We start from the raw sequence: 14,804 nt of genomic DNA, 5'->3' as shown, positions 1-14,804 counted from the left end.
GACCATCTGAAGATGGTTGAAATGAAATAAGGCCATTGCATCCAGAATCTAAAATTACAGGCCCTTATGAGAGCAGCAAACATACCAGGAAACTATGAGCCAAGCAAATACTATGCTTGCCTGATGGTATTGTGTACAGGCAACGACTGATGAACGCGCATCTGAATGAAGTGCAATCGTGCACACATGCATGGCGCCAAACTCAGATGTGACCCCAAAACGCCACTAAACACATCACAAAAAGGGCAGAAGGGGAGCGAGATGGAACAGGGAATGGAACTCCCATGCAAAATAGTGACCAGCTGTACATAGCATTCTTTGATGTTTGCCTCTTTTGTATTTTATTTTCTGTGTACTGCTTACAGACAATTGTAGTTCAATAGTATAAAAACTGTACACACATACATACATATGGGGGGGGGAGGGAAATGAGCCGACATTCATTGTAATCATAATAAACAACTTTTATTCAGCCTCTTTCCCATTCCTTCTAATTTCTGAGATTTTACCAAGCATTTCACACATACACACACACTTTGAAGTCTCTCTTTCCAGCAAAAAGGGCTATTCATGTCATTTTAAAAAGAAAGAATGGGAGAAAGCTGCAGTGCTCGCAACGCTGAGTACTTTTGAATTCGGCTCCAGAATCCAGCCTTGAGTAGAAATCCCCATTAAATGATCTAAAAAAAGATGAAGTTAAGGACCCCTGACAGTTAAGTCCAGTCGCAGATGACTCTGGGGTTGTGGCACTCATCTTGCTTTACAGGCCGAGAGGGCCAGCATTTGTCTGCAGACAATTTTTCCAGGTTATGTGGCCAGCATGACAAAACCAGAGCAGCGCATGGAAACGCTGTTTACCTTCCTGCCAGAGTGATACCTATTTATCTAGTCATACCTTGGGTTAAAGTTGCTTCAGGTTAAGCATTTTCGGGTTGCGCTCTGCGGCGACCCGGAAGTAACGGAACGAATTACTTCTGGGTTTTGCCGCTTGTGCATGCATAGACGCTCAAAATAATGTCACACGCATGCGCAGAAGCAGTGAATCGCAACCCGCACACGTGTAGATGCACAGACACAGGTTGTGTTCGCTTCAGGATGCGAACAGGGCTCCGGAACAGATGCCATTCGCATCCAGAGGTACCACTGTATTTGCATTTTTGGGCGTGCTTTTGAACTGCTAGGAGCTGGGACTGAGCAACGGGAGCTCACCCCGTCACGGGGATTTGAACCACTGACCTTCTCATTGGCAAGCCCAAGAGGATCAGTGGTTTAGACCACAGCGCCACCCGCGTCCCTTATTAAATGATCTAGTCACACCTAATGCTTTATCACTGTTGAAGGAGAAGCCAAGCGGGATAAACCTGGCCACTGAGAAACAAGAAGACCCACACACACAACCCATGGGTAGGGACCACTGGGAAACCCATGTGAGCTACTCTGAACTTTTGAAAGAAAGAGTGAAATATTAACACAGTTTTTATTTTAAAAGAAAATGGAGAGCACATGCCTGCAGCTTGGTCCATGGCCTCCTTTGTGTGTTTGTGCACTAAGTACAACATAACAGAATGGGGAAGGCTGTAGCTCAGTGGTGGAGCCCCAAGTTCCACCCAGATGGGGCTGACAGAGACCCCAGTCTGAAACCCTGGAGAGCCAATGACAGTCAGTGTAGAAAGACAACACAGAGCTAGATGGACCAATCAATTATTGACTCAGTGTATGGCACTTTTCTTGGGTCCCTGCAGTACAAGAAGTAGCTGCATCTCAAGGCAGAAGGTCAGATCCACGCTACCAAACTTCACAGCAAAACTGCTCACTATGGTGAAAATATCCTCCTCTGGCAACACAGCCCCCATCCCCCAAGACCCTCTTCAGAATGCACATAACCAGATGGGGGAACCTAGGTGCAGTAAATAAATTAAATGAATGTAACAGTGAAGTGCTGAGTCCAGTCATTTCCCCCAAGAGAACAAGAACAGCTCTGTGGCTTTATTGGTGCTTGTAATTAACACCTGGCTCAAACACGTTTATTGGCAAAATAGGAGAAAGATGGGGGAATGGAGGGGAAATCAGCCTTGAAATTAATTGCCTGCCATTTCTATGGGCTCCTTTAACAATGGCATTATTAAAATGCAGTCCTGAAAATAAAAAGAAGCTTGCAGTTCCCCATCTCTGTATTTCTATAGTGAGCCACGGTTTATATTAAAGTAATGGATTTCCTCCAAACCCAAAACACTGTTTAGAATTATTCTTACTCAAATGTTTATAGGCTGTGGAATTATTTGTCAGAATGGTTCTTTTAACATAACATCTTTATTGCCTTACTGCACCAGAAGACTTCATTGTAGGTGAATTTCAGCATTATGCGCACCTCAAATCCTCTAACAATACTAATGTACAGTCATACCTCGAGTTATAGATGCTTCAGGTTGCTTTTTTGGGGTTTCAGGGGTTGCACTTTGCGGATGTGCAGAAATGCTGAATCGCAACCCATGCGTTCACAGGCATGCCACTGCGGGTTGCGAACACTGCGGGTTGCGAATGTGCATCCCGCACGGATCACGTTTGCAACCCGAGCTTCCACTGCATCTACTGATTTTAAGTGGGTTTTAAATATCATTTTTTAAAGGACTTTGATGTTCTGTTTCATCAGCGGCAGGCTAGAGGTCAAAGCAACAAAGGGAGTTAAGTGCACCTTCCCTTTGTTTTCTCTCACACTAAGATTTTGCTTTTGCCATGACTTCATTATAGGCATGTATTTAAAATAAGTATTTTTCAACTGGCTTCATTGTTAAGATTTGGGAAACAAGATATTTCAAGAGAGGGAGATTTTAATTTATTCATTTTTAAATAAAACTCTCCCTGGGAATGGAATGGAGGCGGGTTGGAAAGTCATGTGGAAATCAAACATTTTGACTTCCATCATCTTGGGCTGCAACCGAGCAAATCTCAGAAAATCAAATACACTCATCTAGATTCCATGTAGCACCCAGAATCAAAACTGTATGGGAAGCCTTAAATTGATTCAAATTCTCAAATGCTGTAGAGTTTATTAAGGTAAAGGTAAAGGTACCCCTGCCCATACGGGCCACTCTTGCCAGACTCTAGGGTTGTGCGCTCAACTCACTCTATAGGCCGGGAGCCAGTGCTGTCCGCAGACACTTCCAGGTCCCGTGGCCAGTGTGACAAGCTGCATCTGGCGAGCCAGCGCAGCACACGGAACGCCGTTTACCTTCCCGCTGGTAAGCGGTCCCTATTAATCTACTTGCACCCAGAGGTGCTTTCGAACTGCTAGGTTGGCAGGCGCTGGGACCGAACAATGGGAGCGCACCCCGCCGCGGGGATTCGAACCGCCGACCATGCGATCGGCAAGTCCTAGGCGCTGAGGTTTTACCCACAGTGCCACCCGCGTCCCTGTAGAGCTTATTAGTTCATTGCTAATATTATGCATAAAAATGGTTCAGAATGATGAATGGTGATGCCCAGTCAAGATGCATTTGGAATCTTGTATTTAGGTACAATTGTTGTCATATTGTTGTAAATGCAAGGAAAACTAAAAGAAGAAACAAAAAAACCAAAAAAAGGCAGGATACAGCACTCAGGCAGCACCTGGGGCCTGTCTTCCACTGTGTCAACAGTTTGTCCAGATTATTCCAGCAGTTCTGAGGGCATCCTGTTTGTTCCACAGTGCATTGTTTTATAGAATTTTAAGCACCTGCTCTTTTTCTGAAACCCCTTTGTCTGGCTGGTTTTTATTTTTATTTATAAATCAGATATGTTCTCGTTGTCTTTCCTCGGGCTTATTAAAGTGCATGGGAGTCATGACAAAATATTTCCAAGGAAAACAATAACAGAAAAAATGCATAGCTATTCTACTCAGCCCCTTTTAACCCATGAATCCACGTGCTATGGTCAGAACAGCAAGTTCATACATCATAATTAAACCATTGTATTTTTTTTCCCTGCTGAAGCTTCAGAATGCCCCAAAGATTGTTGACACTTTGTTGGTGTTTTTATTAAGTATTTTGTGTCCTCAATTTGTGTTTTTATGTTGTGAACCACCCTGTGATGTTCGAATGAAGGGCGGTATACAAATGTAAGTAGTAGTAGTAATATATTATTATTATTATTATTATTATTATTATTATTATTATTATTATTATTATTATTATTACCACGCCCATCTGGCTGGGTTTTCCCAGCCACTCTGGGCAGCTCCCAACAGAATACTAAAAACATGATAAAACATCAAACATTAAAAACTTCCCTAAACAGGGCTGCCTTCAGATGTCTTCTAAAAGTCAGATAGTTGTTTATTTCCTTGACATCTGATGGGAGGGAGTTCCACAGGGCAGGTGGCACTACCGAGAAGGCCCTCTGCCTGGTTCCCTGTAACCTCATTTCTTGCAGTGCAGGAACCACCAGAAGGCCCTCAGCACTGGATCTCAGCGTCTGGGCTGAATTATGGGGGTGGAGATGCTCCTTCGGGTACACTGGGCTGAGGCTGTTTAGGGCTTTAAAGGTCAGCACCAACACTTTGAATTGTGCCCGGAAACGTACTGGGAGCCAATGTAGGTCTTTCAGGACTGCTGTTATGTGGTCTTGGTGGCCACTCCCAGTCACCAGTCTAGCTGCCACATTCTGGATTAGTTGTAGTTTCCAGAATTCTATCATATGGGAAGCAGTTTAGAATGAAAGCAACACCATGATCAGAGGGCAATGGCAAGGAAAACGGAATAAATGTCCAAGGCCTTTTTCCACAAAAAGAAATCCAAGCATAATAAGAAACGCAGTGGCTGAGTTATTTTGCTGCTGCTGTTAAAAACAGAGTTAATGCTCCACTGATTTATATTTTTTTTAAGTATACCAATCTGGTATCAGGGGTCAAATGTAACCCAAGAAAGCCTTGCTAATTAAATATAAGGAAGTTATTAAAGCTTTCACCGGGAGCTCTGTTTCCAGTAAAACAATATAGTAGTCCATATAAGTCAATCCCTCGGGAGGTTGCAGACTCTCTTTCCTCAGAGGTTTTCAAGCAGAGATTGGGTGGCTATCTGCCATGGATGCTTTAGTGGAGATTCCTGTATTGCAGAGGGTTGGATTAGATGACCCTTGTCCTCTTCCAACTCTATGATTCATCATGGTTGAAGACTACCTGGAATGTGGAGCTGAGAAAGACTGACCCAAAGATCTTGTTTTTATTGTGTGTGTCGTCGTCGTCCCCCCGCCAGTGCTGCCAGGAAGCATTTTGGCCTCATCTGTCGATGGAGGGTTAACCACAACTCTCTGCAACTTTAAACTGATAACACATTTCAGAAGTGGGGGCGGGGATGGACAGAGGCAGGTGCTGGGGAGATCAGGTCCGGGAGGATTCCAGTAGCACAGCAGCTCTTGCAATTCAAGCCCTCCCGACTGAGAAAGCCATTTCCAGTTGGATGAAGCCGAGTGTTTCTTTGAGCTTAAGTTGGCACTTATCTGAGGCATTTCATTCATTGCCAGGAAGCACATGCCATGTGTCAGTCAGCCTCCTTTTGCGGCTTTAGGACCAATTAAAACAAACTTAAATCCACAGGCGAGGTATCCTGCCCAACAGCTGCACTTCTGCACTCTAGCTCTTCTGAAGACAATAGTGAGAGGGGAACATCGGAATAAAGGATGCTGGGGAAAGTCCTCTGCTTTCATGAAAGCTATTCTGCATGTCACGGAAACACAGGCAGTGTTTATGTACATCAGAAGCAACCCAGCTGGCAGAATAAGGACCAGCATTTACGCTGCCAATACTTAACACTGTTTAGGTTGAAAATTTGAACATCTTCAGAATCAGGTAAGCTACCTACAGGCTGACCTTGTGCACATGAAGCAGCGTGCAATAAATTACTACCCTTTACTGAGATAAAGACCACCTGTGCCACCCGCGCTGCCCTTAACTCGTGGTTAAATATGCCAAAATCTTGCCCACTAATCCTATACAATTAGATTTTCTTTTGTTTTCAGTTTAGAATTTACTATATAAAACCCATTGCTTATCCATACAACCATAGATTCTGGAAGTGGCACTAGACCTGTCTAACAAGGGGACTGACTCAGGGGTACCTGTTGCATACATGAGTTGACTAGGTGGGGACTGTAGATACTATTGTGTCATCGATACCTTCAGACAAACTAGCTCCACTTGATTCTCAACATCATGAGATGACTGTAAAAGGCAATATATGTTGGGAAACAAATGGTTGTGAATCTACTACGTCAAGGCCCATGCTGTGTGAACTAAAACTACTGGAAGGCCCCCTTTCAAGTTCTACTGATAAATACATTTACTAAAATGAATTTCTTGAAATCCATTTGCATTAATGAATTGAAGTTCACCTCTTCTTTGGTTTTTTTTGGGGGGTGGGTTAAATTAACATTATTTTCCTTCCCTTCCCTTTCACTCTGATGCATGTTTGAGCAAATATCTAACCTGTTTATGGGCATGTACTGCCATACTGGGCGGTTAGCAATTATTGTGGAGGGGGGAGGAGCAGACAGAAGAGGAGCAACATCAGAGAGGGGGGAAACAAGAGAAGCAGTATGCTTCCAATGCTTATCTCCCACCAATTCCAATGATATTTATACATCCATTAGGCAATTCCCACATCTTAAAAAATAAATAAATCAGGAATACTGTAAGTTAATAAAGTATAAGTATGGTATCTGACGTATTCAGTTTAGACCCACTGTGAATTTTTTTTTTAATTCAACTATTACATTTGTATCCCAACTTTCCTCCAAGGAGCTCAATTAAGTAATAACTGACTTATCATTGATTTCAGTAGGTATATATCCTATTAAAACTGAAAATAAGATTTAACCTCATTACATTAACTTTCTCTGCTGAAGTGCTGCATCTGAACAATCAAGAGGGCAGAGCAACACATGTGCATTTTACCTTTGCACAGTAGACTAGTTTCTAAGTACACTTTCTTCCCTGTCCTCCATCCATCCAAGCCTGCAAGAGGCATTCTTAGAGTCCAAGGGCACATTCCAGTCAAGCATAAACACACTCCAGTCAAGGAAGATGGGAAGCAGGGCCCAAGGGCAAACAGAGAGGTCTGCATTTGGCTAGAAGTTCGTCATCCCAAGTTTACACTGTCCTTGAAAAAGATTTTTTTTTTTAATGAAATGGTGCCGAACAATTTAAATGAATCAATAACTCATTTTTTGATACCAGATTGTGCCTTCACTGCCCTCTACTTCTCACATTCACAGGAAACAGTCCCATGGAAAACTGTATCAGAACATTTTTAATAAAAACAGTAGCCATGATTTTAATGCTGTGAACTTGAACAATCCTGAGTAACAAACTTTCCCTCTCTTTCCCACCAGATGCAGTTACTCTCAAATATATTACCAGGAATGTATGGCCCTGTGCACAATCCAAGCTGAGATGCTTTGTGGGAATCAAAGTAGAATTTACTAACAGATCATCTTGTTTTCCAGTTTCTAAGAACTATTTAATCACAGAGGAAACCACTTACATTGGACATGATCCAACCAAAGTCAAGCGCTCTGGCATTCTCTTGACTCCAACAGGAAAGATAAGCATGCGCTTCTCTCTCTCTCTCTCTCTCTCTCTCTCAGCAATAGGATTTAAAGATGCTTAACTCCAGACATTGTGTTCTAGGCTACATTATGCTTTATGGGGTTTTTTTGCAGGCTTACCCCCACCCCTACTTAATATGCATTAACTGGATACACCATTTACAATATTTTAATTCTAACAGTGCATTAATCACATATCTACCAACTATGATAAGGAACTTGAGTATGTAACCGTCTATAAAAGGTAAAGGTAAAGGTACCCCTGCCCGAAAGGGCCAGTCTTGACAGACTCTGGGGTTTGTGCGCCCATCTCACATCTATTGGCCGGGGGCCAGCGCTGTCCGAAGACACTTCCGGGTCACGTGGCCAGCGTGACAACGCTGCTCTGGCGAGCCAGAGCCGCACACGGAACGCCGTTTACCTTCCCGCTGGTAAGCGGTACCTATTTATCTACTTGCCCCCGGGGGTGCTTTCGAACTGCTAGGTGGGCAGGCGCTGGGACCGAGCAGCGGGAGCGCACCCCGCCGCGGGGATTCGAACCGCCGACCTTTCGATCGGCAAGCCCTAGGCGCTGAGGCTTTAGCCCACAGCGCCACCCGCGTCCCTACGTAACCGTCTATAATTTCCATTAAATAATGATAATGATAATAATGATAAAGATTTGGGGGGAAATAAATTAATCCGTACACCACTCCAGTGTGTTATATGTAGCAATAGGATCCTTAGCTGTGTTTTGCAACATAGCTTTAGCCTTGGGTCTTTCTTTAGACTTCTGTGACCATCTATTTCACAAGTAAAATAAATCACAAATAAGCCTCAGGTTTTCTTTCATTTCAGCTTTATAAATTACCCACATGGGGCAGGTATCCTTTGCACTCGTCATGCAAACCCCATCTTGAAAGCCAGAGGGGCCTCTGCCTGTGGATGACACTGATCACTTGATAGCTCCAGCAGCTGGGGGAGAACTGCTTCAGGGGCTGGCTTTCATTAGTCTTGCCACCTGGAGAAGACTGAATCGAAAGAAGGTTTTACTTTATACATATGGAATAAAGGGGATAGGGATATGCATCCGTTTATTTTGGGTTTCCTTCACTTATCAAAGGAGGTGAAAGTAAATTGTGGCTGTGGGTTAATTCCCCAAAAGAACACCCCATATTATATCTGTTCCTACCCATTCTTAGCACTGATTGTACAGGGTTTTGTTTAGCAAATGCATCCAAGTGATAATAATAATAATAATAATAATAATAATAATAATAATAATATCTTTATTGTCATTGCCCCCTCTCGGGGACAACGAAATTACTTGGCTGCTCCATCCACCCAGGTAGGGCACTCCACACAAAATCAAAACAACTATAAAAACACTAATTAAAACAATACAGTATAATACAGCAAGGAAGATTAGATGACTTTCAAAGTCCAGGCTTCCCATTCAGGGCCAAGATCACTCTGGAGAAGAAGCTGTTCTTAAGACAGCTCATTCTTGTCTTCATCATCCTGTATCTCCGTCCCGATGGCAGGAGCTCGAAGAGACAGTGACCAGGATGCGATGGATCTTTTACTATGTCCAGTGCCTTCCTATGGCACCTTGTGGCATAAATCTGTTCTAAGGTGGAGAGTGGGCAGCCAACAATGCTCTCTACTGCCTTAACAACTCTGCACAACCCCAACCTGTCCCGGGTAGTACAGCTTCCGTACCACACACATAAGCCATAAGTGAGCACACTCTCAATGGCACAGTGATAGAAGGCAAGCAGCAGTTTCTGCGGAAGATGATTTTTGTACCCAGCTAAGTGTTAGGGCAGTATCTTAAAAAGCAGAAAGCAGAGACATCACCTTGCCAACAAAGGTTCGTATAGTTAAAGCCATGGTTTTCCCAGTAGTGATGTATGGAAGTGAGAGCTGGACCATAAAGAGAGCTGATCGCCGAAGAATCGATGCTTTTGAATTATGGTGCTGGAGAGTCCCATGGACTGCAAGAAGATCAAACACATCCATTCTTAAGGAAATCAGCCCTGAGAGGCACACTGGAAGGACAGATTGTGAAGCTGAGGCTCCAATACTTTGGCCACCTCATGAGAACAGAAGACTCCCTGGAAAAGACCCTGAAGTTGGGAAAGATTGAGGGCACATGGAGAAGGGGACGACAGAGGACGAGATGGTTGGACAGTGTTCTCGAAGCTACCAACATGAGTCTGACCAAACTGCGGGAGGCAGTGGAAGACAGGAGTGCCTGGCGTGCTCTGGTCCATGGGGTCACGAAGAGTCGGACACGACTAAACGACTAAACAACAACAACAAGAAGTGTTAGGGCTTTTGTGCTCTTACCATTTCTAATGATATAGTTGCTATTGTTTTCCTCCAGCTCTTTTTCTTTTCTTTTTTTTTGCATACTGCCACACAACGTCGTAGCTAGTATTCTGATTTTCCTCCCATCGCAATGGTCCTATTCTGAGAAGGATTAAGTTGGATCCAACCCTCACAGCCTGTTCACATGATCTGTGAGCCACTTTGAGGATCTCAGGAGAAACAGGATACAAGTCCACTAAATCAATCAATCAAGCCATCCAAGCCCTCTCCACAGCAAAACATCCACTTTTTGAATCACAGCATACCCACAACTCAGGTTATCTGTGTGGGTGCTGATAAACAATTCCTTTAAAGCAGAAGTGGTTTCTGCAGTGATGTTATCTGTATGCTTCAATTGTAGATGGATAGCCCCCGAGGGTATATCACACCATCTGAAAAAAGACCTGAGGACCCAGGTCTGAAGGCACACAGTACAGCCATTTGCTGTAACAAAGGAGGTCTTGGGCCAAAATCATGTTGTGGTGGCAGATTTGTATCCCTTTAAATGGAGTCCTGTCCCATTCACAGGTAAAACAAGGTATGGAATGAGGATGCTGAAGCCAACGGGACACATACCGCTTGTCCATACATTACAACGAACAGAAATAAAAGCTGTCTCTACATATGTACAAGTGTTTGTGTGAAGGAGTACATACGTATTGATTTGCACAGCTCACCTATTGTGTATACAAGTACACCAACGATACACTTGTTGAATCTTACATGTATAAGTGTACAGCTTAACTATTTGGATACACAGATTGCACACTCACTGAACGAAACGTGTGAGAAACCCTATGAGTGTGCAGTTCTGAAATGTCCCATCGTGTCCTGCTGTTGACAACCTTTCACTTACAGCTTCTTTCCACAAGCGATCCAGCCTGGTAAAGAGGGAAATGTCTGGAAGTTGCCCCAATAGAGAGTTAGATACATATATCTTCAGGCTTCCAATATGAACAGACGCTGCTACTTATTAATGGAACTTAACTGTTTTTTAAAATAGAAAACACAGTTGAGACCTAAAGCTTCTAACAACAGCCAGCCATCTTAATTGATGGCACAAACAACAACCAGGGCCCCTTTTTTAAATAAATAAGTATATAGCATTTGTGTGTGTTTAGGTTGTTCTACTATTGCTTTTAATGTTCATTTTTGAGCTTTTTTTCCATCTGAAAAATCAACTAATAAATAAAATAAAATAAAAACTTAAGAGTAGACCCGTTGAAAAGAATGGACTTTAAAGTTTGGCATGACGTTAAGTCAATTTATTTCAATGGAGCTACTGAAGAGTATGACTTGTCAGATCCAGGACCAAAGAAATAAAAATGAGGATCTCATTAAAATTAGGATCTTGCTATAAGGCTCCAACGCAAACAAGAAGCCAAACAGCAAAAGACACCTCTGGAGGCTGGCTGCCCTTTCTGCACTTGTTCTTTGCCTCTTCCCTCATAAAAGTCAGAATCATTTGCATTCCAAAAGCAGGAAGAGCCGGTGGGCTGTTTGCAACTCCTGGCAACCTTGTCTTTGGTGATAGTCACAGATGCAGGCAATTAACAAACCTGCCCCCAAGATGCGGCCCAGCAGGGTCTCCCTCACAAAACAGTAAAGGGACATCCTAGAACCCAGCTGGCTTACACAGAACTGAGGGGAGAGAGGCATTTGCGCCCATTTCTCTCTTTTCTAGCCCCCATTTTCTTTTGAAATTGAGAACACACGTCGGGAGTCACTTTGAAGTCAAAGTCGCAGAGGCTGCTTGAATGTGATATTATTGATTTCCATACAGTCCTCCTTTCCCGCAATGCGGATGTGCATTTTTGAAACCTGTTTAAGAGGGGGGCCTTTTGATCTGTCTCGTTTGCCAGAGCGATATATATATAGATTTGAAAGTATACAGACCTGGCGGGTGAAAAGGGATGGTTTGCCTGGCTCGAGACCATGAACCAAAGTCCAGGCCTTGAAAGCTCTTTGCAGCCTCTCTCTCAGCCGAAAGCAATTTTCTGGAATGGGGGAGTCAAAGGTCACCAACTGTCCAAACACAACAAGAATGACATTGTGCTTCTATGAGTTAACAAGAGAATAGATATTGTTTTAGGGGTATTTTCTCAGAGTGGACCCCTTAGAGTAACTAACAAATCCTTAAGGGATTGGGCTGTTGTTTTTCTTCTTTCATGTTTAAATTCTCACAAGCCACAGAGTAAGCAGCACAGAAAGATCGATGCATTTGCAAAATCCATATATATATATATATATATATATATATATATATATATATACACACACACACACACACACACACACACACACGCACACACCTCCAGATCCTGAACCAACAAAAACCAAACTCTGTGCAAACCCCAGTTCTCCAGATGGTTTCACAAATGTAGAAATCCATAAATCTTCCTTTCATGTTTCTCATTTCTGAAAGCGTTTTAAGTATTTATCTATCCCTTCCCTCTTTTCGGCTAGCCTTTGGGTATGGGGGCTTGCAAACCCCCAGCCATCTCTTTTTAGCTTGCAGTCTGTACTTTTGCACACTCTGTTGGAAACAGCCCATCTAGTCACCAGCAAGCTCCAAGCATGACTTCATCCTTCAGAACAAATTGCTGTGAAAAGCGCTACACAGGAAGGAGGGCTGTAGGTCTATTTTTAAACACACTGCCTGTCTCATAGCTCAAAAGAGTGGTAAGAAAAGTTCAATCATTCAGGGCCTCTCAGTGTATCCTCTCTCCCTTTTGACTTTGCTAGGAGAGCGGGGGTGAGGAAAAGACAGAGAGAAATCCTGAGGAGGAGACAGAGTCCAATTATACTCCATGGCCATAATCCAACATAAGAGGACGGCCTGCCTAATTCTGTTTGGGGTTGGGCAATTCAAGCATGCAGGTGCTCATATTCTACAATTTTGTTGCAGAGCAGGGCTGCCTCAGTGAGGATTGCTTGTTTGAATTCTACCCTCACATCAACCAAACAGAAAGCCAGCAGTCAGAAAGTTTATATCCCACCTCATGCCTGACGACGTAAACCACATACTGATTTCTACACTGAAGGGCAGTGGCATAGCACGGGTTGCTGGAGCCTGGGGCGGGGCAAATGTTGCGCCCCCTTGGTGTACTGGGCAGCTGGGGTGGAGGCGTGTGCCAGGTGGGCACATGGAGCCCACGTGGAGGGTGAACGGAGCTTGCCTCCAATGGGCTCCTCACCCACTGCCTCCATCCACCTGCTTGCTAGACAAACCCACCTGCCACCGTGCCTCAGCTGCCAGGGCTCTGTGCCTGCCCTGGGGCCATGCACCCCTTCAAAAATGTGTGCCTGGAGCCATGCCCCCCTGCCCCACCACGCTATGCCTCTGCCAAAGGGTGATGTAACATTCGCATTTTGTAGACGTCACAAATGCAAATCACAGAGCATTATCCAATGCACTCATTCTATTAGGATTTCTGTTTGTGGAACAGAACTTGTGGATGTCCCAAATCTACTCCAGAAGGCTGCCCAAGTGGGGGGAGAGACCCAGAACAGATGTTGGAGGGGGGAGAGAGAGAAGGAAGGAAAGTCCCAACGTGCAGCCAAAGTCCTTGTGATAAGAGAACGAGTGAATTGGATGCCACCCAATAGTTTTCAAAAGTCAAAATATTTTGAACATGTGCTTGGGGGAGGTCATTGCTCATAAAATGACTTCTGCTGATCACTGTGTGGAAGTGATGTGCTGAAACGAAAAGCAATAAAAGGCATATTTTAGGGGAGAAGAACTGGGGCTTTCCAAACTCTATCAGCCCCAGCCAGTGTGGGGGTTGCAGTCCAGTAATATCTGAGATGCTACAAGTTCCCTATCCCTGCTCTTAGGGCAAGGATATAGGGAGAAGCCTGGTGTCTGTTAGGAAACCCTACCTCACGGCACACAGTGTGAAATGCTGTCCAAAAAGCATGTGATATTTACATGTTGATAAACTATTAAGGGAGCAATCCAACAGCAAGTTCTGCTGAGGTGAGTGAGGGTAAGATCTCTGGTTGAGCCAGAAGGTTCCCAGCACAACCAGGCTACACTACCAAGACTCCCCATCCTCTGCTCAGACAGAGAAACGCCAACCTATCTCCACCATCCTGCCAGATGGCTGAGCTGTGCCTGGTGGATATTAAGCTGGTGCAAACCCTGAAAAGGGGGTGGGAAGGGACTTAGGTTGGATCCTAAGTGAGGTTTTCCATGAGGTTTCTGAAACAAACATTGCACACATGCATTTTGATATGTATGATTGGAGTGGGACTGTGCTAAAGAAGTGGGTTAACAAGGATTTGGAATGAATAACATAGTTAATGACCTGATATATTTTCAAGATAGTGGAAGGGATGATCCCTAGGGATTTAGTGAGCTGTTTGGAAAAAAGAACATCCTAAATACTTAAAATGAATCCTTAAAGACCAACACATATACAAAATGGTTGCTCTGCACCAATCTACCCCCAGTAAACCTAGTCCATGATTACCATTAGGTATCTACTTTACTGGCCATGATAATAACAATACTATTGCATTCCCTCCACAGCATCACGCTTTCAATGTTGCAGGCCTCCCCATCCAAGGTCCATACAGAGGAAATATGAAATGTATAAGAAGATTGTGAAGGTGAACAAACCCTGCTTTGATGAGATGCAAAAACATTCATTAGAGCAGTGGCTGAAGACGTCGACACTTATTTAATGAATTTTTAAACTCAAAACGGTTAAGCAGCAATCCTATTTAATGCCATTGACCTTTAAAAGAGTAGCTAGCTCTGGGTTATGCTCTTGCTAAAAAGGACACTGTGGTTTCTATCATTTCCGTGTCTCCTTATATGCAGAGACATTCTTGCCTTAGACAGCAATTATGGACTCAGGGAATCTCGA

General features: G+C 43.7%; 1 protein-coding gene across 15 annotated transcripts in view; it reads right to left on the bottom strand.

The window, feature by feature from the left end:
* Positions 1–14,804, bottom strand: part of LOC309539168 (uncharacterized protein) — a 389,363-nt gene that overhangs the window by 48,750 nt on the left and 325,809 nt on the right. The window contains exons 1-2 of one of the 15 annotated variants that reach the window (XR_014222725.1): positions 12,243–12,659; positions 11,827–11,927 (exon numbers count right to left, since the gene is read on the bottom strand). The exons of the other annotated variants lie outside the window; for them this stretch is intronic. The gene's annotated coding sequence lies outside the window, so the exon portion shown is untranslated. Of the gene's footprint in view, positions 1–11,826; positions 11,928–12,242; positions 12,660–14,804 lie in introns of those variants that run through there. 15 annotated transcript variants of the gene reach the window in all.

The sequence above is a fragment of the Podarcis vaucheri genome (assembly GCF_965113315.1).
Source record: "Podarcis vaucheri genome assembly, chromosome: 8".
In the NCBI taxonomy this organism is placed as follows: domain Eukaryota; kingdom Metazoa; phylum Chordata; class Lepidosauria; order Squamata; family Lacertidae; genus Podarcis; species Podarcis vaucheri.
The sequence above is the reverse complement of the archived record's forward strand: the minus strand, read 5'-3'. Positions and strand labels throughout refer to the sequence as shown.